This window comes from Papio anubis, chromosome 9, assembly GCF_008728515.1.
Source record: "Papio anubis isolate 15944 chromosome 9, Panubis1.0, whole genome shotgun sequence".
NCBI lineage: Eukaryota > Metazoa > Chordata > Mammalia > Primates > Cercopithecidae > Papio > Papio anubis.
Window position 1 is genome coordinate 92,518,713 of NC_044984.1, and position 9,462 is coordinate 92,528,174.

Genomic DNA, 9,462 nt, shown 5'->3' on the forward strand with positions numbered 1-9,462 from the left:
GAAAAAAAAAAAGGCTCAGCTTTTGAAGTTCAATTTTCACATTTAGGCTAAATAAAGTAGCCCTGACTTTCTCAAAGAACAAAAATTGCCCATCAAAAAATCTATTCACATGCTCTGTGCCTTTCTAAGGAATTCTGGCTTCAAAAGCCACTTTCTAAAATTTAAGCCCTTCTTGATAGTCACATCTTTACAATTCCATGGAAAATAGCTATTTACTCTAAAAATGTCATTTGTAATTTGAAAACAGAAAAAGAAAAGTTCATCCCCCATTGAGAGAGCTGTTTTCAGCAAAAGAAACCATCCAACAGTCAAAGATAATACAATCATTAATCCCAAACTTTGTCTTTGTCACCATTTTGTGTAGGTTAAAATATTTTGAAAATGCCCCCGGCCCTGCCCTGTACCCTTTTTAAGTCCCAGGAATGTGTAATTTGCTTAAGAATCACAGGTAGCAATATTACTCACTATAATAACACTAGATACAATCTACCTTCTCATTTTCAACAATTTGACAAAATCATTCCCTAAAGCAATTTATGCTGTATCACTTTATTCCCTTTAAAGTAAAATTAAACTGTAAAGAGAAAAAAAAATAACTAAAATAAAAATGCAATTTAGAGCCTACATTACTTCTAGCACCAAAGCCTGTTCTATTTCTCTATTTGTATTTCTAATAAGGACCCGTGGTTTCCAATTCTCTTTGAAGCTCTGCACACGCTGGCATTCCCTGCCATGACAAACACCTATGTCAGTCCTTTGCTTCCAGAGCTGCAAATATCTGCTCTCTTTTCAGATGGTACTTGGCCCCAACTGGCTAAGACTGTGGCCATAATCACAGCTGTGGAAGCAATGCCTCTGTGGGGGATTTTATAATCTCTATGCCTTTTCCTAAGTCCGAAGAAAGAAGATGACATCTGCGCAGCTCCTCTTCTTAGTGCCTTCACTACTCGTTATCCCCATAAGGATTGGTTACTCATTAAGCAGAAGATTGGCTTTACACCTGTCACTTGGCTTCTTCTGTTTTCCTTGCTTTACATTTGGATACAAAAGGGTGCATTCCTTTGCCGCTTAAATATATTCAACGTTAATTTCCAAAGGACAGGAACATAGTAGACCATCCCTCCAGGGAGCTAGTATTCAGATATTTTGATCCAGATTCTACTTTGGCAGAGAAAAAGACCCCATGACCTTCCTTATCTTTACCATGTCCACAAAAGAACAATGAAAATTAAAAAATAGAGCAGAACCAAAAGCCATTAAAAATGATAACAGTACAGGAATTTTCCAAAATGACTAGTCAAAGTACAACCTAAAAAAGTCTTCCTATTTATTCACTTATGTAACTGCAGCAACTGAATACCGTGACTCATCCAAGATCATACTGGAGAAGCACTGATAACGAAATATCTCGTCCCTAATTTCAAAAATTCCACCCAACTACTTGTATATATGGAAGACTATGGTTTTGTAACAATAGTCAGCATCATGTAACTACCAGAGAGTATTGTTATTGTTATTATTTCAAGCAACAAAAACACATTCTGGACAACTTCAGTTAAAACTGCCCTGAGGGAGGGAAGAAATTGGTTGAAAGAGGAATGAAAGAGAAGCCAATGTGTTTTGGAAAGAACGGGAACCCAGCATCTATGGAGATAAACAGCAGGAAGGCATAGGCAGGCTGTTTAGTGAGCCACCATGCAGGGAATAAGAGGAAGCCATTTCCATTTTGGCCCATTACACTGAAGAGTGGAATTTCAGGAAGACATCCTCTAACCAGCTCCGAACTGTTTTTACAACACCACTTCTGGCACCAAATGTGTGGGTTTTCCCTTACACCAACCAATTCTCCATTCTCCAGATACCCACTGGGTATTGTATAATTCAATTCCATTCTGACACTAACTACCCAGGGTTAGCATAGACCCCACAGATTAAAGGCGCAGTCCCACAATTCTGGGCCACTTGAACTTCTGATCGACCACTCTAAAGCCAGAGGGGTCCCACAACCCACTCCTTGGGTTTGATAATTTTTAGAATGGCTCCCAGACCTCAAGAAAACACTTTACTTGCTTATTACCAGCTTATTAGAAAGGATACAACCCAGGAACGACTACATGGAAGAGATGCACAGGGCAAGGAGTGAGAAGCGTGGATAGGGAAAGACACAGAGCCTCCATATCCTCTCGAGGCTCATCACCCACTCAGCACCAAGATGTGCTTACCCACCCAGGAGCTCTCCAAACCCTGTCATTTAGGGTTTTTTGTTTTGGTTTGGTTTGTTTTTTTAGCAGAGGTTCCATTATACAGACATGATTGACCTAATCATTGGCCATTGATGATTCAGTCAATCTCCAGTCCCCTCCCTCTAGGTCAGTTCTACCTCTAACCACATGGTTGTTTCCTCCGGCAACCAGTCCCCATCCAGAAGCTATCTAGGGGACCACCGAGAGTCAATCATTAGCGTAAATTCAGGTATGGTCAAAAGGGGCTCACTATGAATAACAAAAGATGTTCTTTTTACCCCATCACTCAGAAATTTCAAGGGTTTTAGAAGCTCTTGTGCCAGGATCCAGGGATAAGCAAATATATATTTCTCATTATATCACAACATCACATCAGCCTTGCTGAAATCACATACTTACCCCTTGGCCAGTGGAGGACTGGGCACTGTGATTGGCATTGTCACCAAGAACAAGGGGAACTGAGGCTGTGCTGGAGAAAACACAGATGTCACAGGAGCACAGATACACAGACTTCCAGGTTTCATAATAGGGTGCAGATCAAACTCTGAGAAATCTCAAGTCATGTGATAACCTTTAACAGCCCAATTCATAGCTTAGATGTAAATAATTCTTAGCAACCCTTTGTTATGGACTGGACTGTATCCCTTAAAATTTATATGTTGAAGGCCAAACCTCCAGTGTGACTGTATACAGAGATAGGCCTTTATGAATGTAATTAAGGTTAAATGGGGTCAAAAAGGTAGTGCCCTAACCCTATAGGACTGGTGTCCTTATAAGGAGAGGAAGCAACATCAGGGGTGCACAGAGGAAAGCCCATGTGAGGACACAGTGGGAAGACAGCCATCTGAAAGACACAGAGAGGCCTCCAGAGAAACCAAACCTGCCAACACCTGGATTTTGGACTTCCAGCTTCCAGAACTGTAAGAAAAATTAATTTGTGATGTTTAAGCCACCCAGTCTGTGATATCTTGCTATGACAGGTCTAGCAGACTAATACACCTTTGGGATTTTTTTAAACAAAGTCTAGAGAATTGTGTGTCGTTTTCAATAAAAGTTGAAGAGAGACAAGCCTCTTCCGATGCATCACGGCCCCCACAGTCATCCAGATGATCACATAACAAGCCTTGAGAACTCCTCCAAGAGAACATATTCAGTTAAGCAACTGTTCTAATCTTGCTTCCATTTAAACCTCAGCACATCTTATAAACTCAACAAGATGGGCTTTTGAACAATTATCACCAAAGTCATTTTCCTCAAAGATGCTATCAGCCTGACTAAACCTTTCACAGTCCAAGTGTAAGATACATACTAATTTAATTCTGTTTAGCAAAGAAGTACCAAATGCTACTGCTTGCTGAGCACTAAACTAGCCTCTGATAATGCAGAGAAAAATCAGATTTAGTCCCTGACCTCGAGGAATCAGAGAGTAATGGAGAAAACAATGTGAAAACAAATCATTAAAAGTCACTCTTACAATATTTATATAAGGTATAACGGCATCACGTTTTTTCAAACTCAAGTGTTATTATTCTACATGGGCACAAAAAAATGATGTCAGAGAATACAATACCGAAATTCATAGGGTAAATATGGTTCATTATCCTGCAACCTCAATTGTATTAGAAAACATGGGGACTAAAATTATGCCATTTAACTAGTAAAGAATAGTATTTCTATAATTTAGTCTACAATGAAAAATTCAAGTTGGAATGGCAGACCTCAGGAACTACCATCATTCACTCTGTCTTGTACTGGGGCTATTTGGATAGAAATTTTTGAAAATCACTAAAAGGAATCCAAAGTCATCATTCACTTCTCCCCTTGATTCCCTCTCCTTACTGATAATATAAAGTGGGTGATTTATTCTTGTAATTATTAATAGTTTGTGCTTTTTAATCTTTGTGGAATTCATGTGTATAATACTCAGTTGTTTTCCTCAATCAACATTTTTTTTACTGTGATTCAATGTCCCTTGAAATTAAAAAAAATTCCACTTGCCCTACTACAATGTTTCCAAAAGAATATTAAAATACATATGCAAATGAATATTTAAATCCCATTAAAATATGCAAACTCCTTTGCAGAGTTTAGTTGTTAATTGAGAAAAATCCTCTCAATAGAAGAGATGTCTGTTTTATATATAAAGATATATATCTAGGAAGCATCTCACCCACCAAGATAAAATGAATTTGGCTAGCATCTAAATACATCCAGATATCTTCACAGGCCAAAGACAAGTAGAGAATTATTTAAATGACTAACAGAATTTACTGTCTGAAGTCCATACTTTTATCAGACTTATAAAACATTTTTTCAAGATACATATTAAACTAGATCGAAATTTGAGTAGTTTCTTCTGGAACAAAGAACTTACCAAAAATAAAAGACACCAAACTGAACAAGGAAAAACTCTCTTTTTTGAGCTGTTTCTCCCATTGTGCATAATCCCTTGTTGATCTCATGATGTTCTACATTTCTAAGTCTTAAAGTCAGTCAATAGACAGGTATTTATTAAGTACCTGTTGGGTACAGCAGCTGGTTCTGAGAACTGTGGGGAAATAAGAAAAGCAATAGAAAACATGTTTCCCCCTGATACGAGGTTTATTTGCAGGGATAAAACCTACCCTCTGCTGCTTAGTATCTCTAGAGGCAAAAGTCTTTTAAAACTGCTTCGGCATCCAATCATATCTTTGACTCTCAATGGAAAGTCAGTTAATGGAGTTTCTAAGAGCCAATCAAGTAACTTAGATAACCTGTAAACCTAAGTAAACCAACAGGGCTTCAGGTGACATAATCTCAACCTCCAACTTCCTTCCAAAGATAGTTTTATTAACTAACTTAAGGAAAAAGCTATATCAAACAGTTTATATTTTTATAAACTGCACATTATTTATTAAATTAACCAGAAAATTGTTCCAGGAACTTTCCATTGTTCATGGATATAAAACAGCAATGAGAGTAACTTCTATCTTTATATTATTTTTATTTGCGATACTTGTTTTCATTTTCATTTGCTAACTCCTCGTCTTAATGTTCTGGCATTATTAACATTGTTTTATTTTCTACTTTTGAGATTTAGAAATACCAAAGGACATAAATAATCTGCAAAACACAAAAGAAAAACAGAAGTTGAAAGTCTGAGACACTCCTTAAAAATGAACACAAAACACTTGGGTATGTTTGAGCAATATGACATGGACTATGGAAAATGTTTGCTATGATATGCACCAATGACGATGAATTGGTTCTTTTTTCAGAAAAAAATACTGGTACAAACCTCCCTAAACAAATTAATATTCCAATCTTTATTGACTCATTTGATGGGAAAAAATAAGTTATTGTACAAAGGTTTCTTGGTATTTGTGTGTTATGTTGTGTTGTTTATTTGTTTTGCACAAAACTGAGATTATAGGGTTGAACCAAGATTTATTACTGTGAGACTAGGGAAGATGAGGAGACTAAGAGAAGAGAAATAAGAAAAGAGTCATGATTTAAGAAAAGAAGTTTATATTTGAGCTAGTGCATTCTTACAACGTATGACTATGTGAAAGATTCTCCTAGGAGGCAAGACATATGAGAAAAAGGGATATTATAACCTCAAGCTAACAATAAACTGTAATATGGCAAAGTTCTCTCCTTGAACAACATGATTCTCCTCACCTATACATAATTTTAAGTCATTTTTGCACAATATGAGAATAAATACAGTGAATCCCTTTGAAGGTGCCCCTACTAACAGACCCACAAATCACAACTGGTCACAGGAGTAGAAGGAACATCAAGAATCTAGTTGAGCAAAACTGTGATTTTTTTTTTTTTTTTTTTTTTTTGAGAATTCACTCTTTCTCTATAAACATCTACTTCCTCCCTGTTACTTGGATCACTTGTAGCAGTAAGTATCATGGGGCCTATCTTTCTGGATTGAATTCTCGGTTTAGCCAAGATTGCTGCTGAAGATTATTTTGTGAAGACTGAATACGATATGATATGCAAAGTATTTAACATACAGTGATGGCTCAATAAATGTCACGGAGAGACAAGGACAGGTAAGAGGTGGGTAGGTAGGGAAGAAAGAGAGAGAGAGAAAGTTTTGTCTTCTTTCATTATTTAACTTTCACTTTTGAAATAAAAGTTTATATTACATGGAATCCCAAAGGTGTTACCACATGTGTGAAGTCATAGTTTAAATTTAGGGAGTTTAATTTAAAAACGCAGAGGTGTTGGGTAATTTACTGATTGTAATTGAAAATTCTGTTGAGTAGTAATGCTGTCTGGCAGTCTTTTTGTTCTCGGATGAAGGCAACCTCATTCAATAGCAGTCAAACATTACAATTTGAAATCAGCATCTTTCATTGTTCTGAGCCATTTATTCTTCAAATCAAATTCACTTTTTGGTTAGATAGGATCTTAGTAATAATATTAGGCAAAGTCTCAGTATATGAAAACTGTTAAGAATAAATAATGTGTGTACAATTAAAGCTAAGGTATGTAGATAGGCTTCTGCTTCCAGCCATTACAGAATGGTACAGGCTAGTACCACATTTGCCTCCTGCTAAAGACAACTCTAAAACTGTTTAAGACATTGAATAGCAGACAGTACAGAGCTAGTTTCCTTATGAGTAGGAATCTCATTAAGTGGAGACTGGTGGACTCACTAAGCCGAGGAAACAACGGTTGGAATTCTAGGTGATCAAAGTGATTGGAGCAGGGTACTGGAAAGAGAAAGCTGCACAGATAAAATCAGGCTCACAATGAAGGCGGGGATTCAGAGTGGGTTCTTGGCCAAGGTCTAGATTGTATAAGGTAAAATGGAAGAGACTGCCTGCTTAGGGGCCGAGCCACAATTTTTACGAAGGTATTTAAGGAGACTTCTAGAAGAAGATGACGGAGGTCATGCAAGGCTGGCCCAGCCAGAACAGAATACTTTGCTGAGTGCCTTGTGCAATTCATTAAACTCTAGAAAGATCATGCATTAGAAGTAAGCATCAGACCATAGAATAAGTCCCACACCCTAGGACAGAGTGTAAAACTAAAATAGACTCAACCTAACAAAAAATAAAACCAAGCCTAGTTGGACTAAAAGAACCACCCAGTAATTTAACTGCTTGCCACAATAAAACTCAACACCTTCTAAAGGAAGACATTATAATCCAGACTCCCTAAATATATCAACTTTAATGCCTAGAATAAAATCAACACTTACTAGATATGTGATTAAGCAGGAAAACATGACTCAAAATCAAGAAAAAAAAATATGCAGTCAATGGGAATAGACCCCAAGATGACCCAGTTGTTAGAATTAGCAGATTAGAACTTTAAAGCAGCTACAGAAATAAATTCAAAGACTATTTTAAAAGATTGATATAAGGAGTAAGAAGATGAAGAAACTTGATAGAAAAATGTAACCTATTGTTTAAACCCAGACAATAATTATAAAAGTAAAAAGTAAAATATCTACAATGAAAATTTTACTAGATGGTCCCAAGAGGGAATTGGAGCTTGCAGAAGACAGGGTTAATGAAGTTAAAGGCAAATCAATATGATTTATCTAATCTGAAGGACAGAGATGGGGGTAGGGAAATTAAGGAGACCCAGTTTTTTGTTAAGCATCATCAATCAGGTCAGCATACACGTAATTTGAGTCCCAGAATGAGAAGAGAGAGCAAAACAAAACAGCTATGAAGAAATCCTAGTCCAGAATTTCCCAAATGAGTTTTAAAAAAAAATCTATTTACAAATGCAAATAGCTCAGGTTTTACAGTTGAATATATTTTGGACCTCTATTTCTGGTCCCACTAAGATTCAATTATTTTTATTTAAATTTTTATCTTAGTGTCTAATGCCTTTTTTACACTATGGGTGGTTATAGTAGAAAAACTTCAGGGTGTTTTAAAACTTTTCTTTGCTGTTATTTCTCAGTAAAGATCTAAAACAAAGCTTTTTTTGTAAAATATAAATTACTATGCAAATATAAAAGAGTAGAGTCTCTATGGCATCTACCCCATTTTCCAAATGTAGATACCACCCTACTGTCACTGTGAAATGCAAAGTCATTTGAAAGTTGAAGTGTTGCCTTCTTCAAGGTACCACAGTGAGAAATACAACTTTTTTTGTGTCACACATTTTCAGCAAGATGGGGAGGAAAAAACTCCCTCTAGTCTTCCTACCATTAATTCACTTCAAGAGATCTCTCTCCCACCTAAAAATAAAATGAATCGGCAAAATTCTTCTTGTTTTCTCTGCCCCCACAAAAATAAAACTTACTCATAAGTGTCTTTTTAAATTTCATGTACAGTTGGAGGCACAGAGACTCTAGTGAATCTTAGAATTGTGAAAACTCTACTTCAATCTTGCAAAAGCCCTGAAGCAAAAATTTAATTCATTATTATTCAATAGCAAAGCAGACCCCATCTGACCTGAAAACCTGGCTCTGACCGCTATAGACACTGCCTGCCTCTACAAAAACACTAACATGCCGGCCGGGCACGATGGCCCACGCCTATAATCCCAGCACTTTGGGAGGCTGAGGCGGGCAGATCACGAGGTCAGGAGATGGAGCTCATCCTGGCTAACACGGTGAAACCCCATCTCTGCTAAAAAAAAAAATATATATATATATATATATACAAAAAAATTAGCCAGGCGTGGTGGCAGGCACCTATAGTCTGGGCAACAGAGCAAGACTCCGTCTCAGAAAAGAAAAAAAAAAAAAAGAAACACTAACATGCCTCTTCACTCTAATTATAAAATTTACTTTATCATCAAATTGTTATGTATTAAAGCTAAGTTCTGATGACTTTTTAAAAACCTATCCCACTCAAATATTATTGTGCCATCAAACTTAAAAGAATCTTCTGAAGATATTTAGGCAAAATGAAAGTTCACAAAGCCAGTGAGATCTGAAACTATTATTCTGGGCAGAATATATAAACATTCAGACTTATATTATCCCCCTCTCAAATTAAAAGACAGGAAGAGGCCTGATGTGCCTGCAGCAGCCTGAGCTCCTCCATAACAAAGCACATGGGAGGGTGGGAGTACGCTCCAGTGATACCGCATCTCTTAAACTCACCGTTGTATGTCTTCATAACACCATATTTCTCTCCTCTGTTGCATTTACCACAGTTTCCATTTTACGTTTATTTCTGGTAATATGATGAAGTCTTTCTCAGTTACTAAACTATAAGCTCTGTGCTTGATTTTTCTCAACATTGTACCT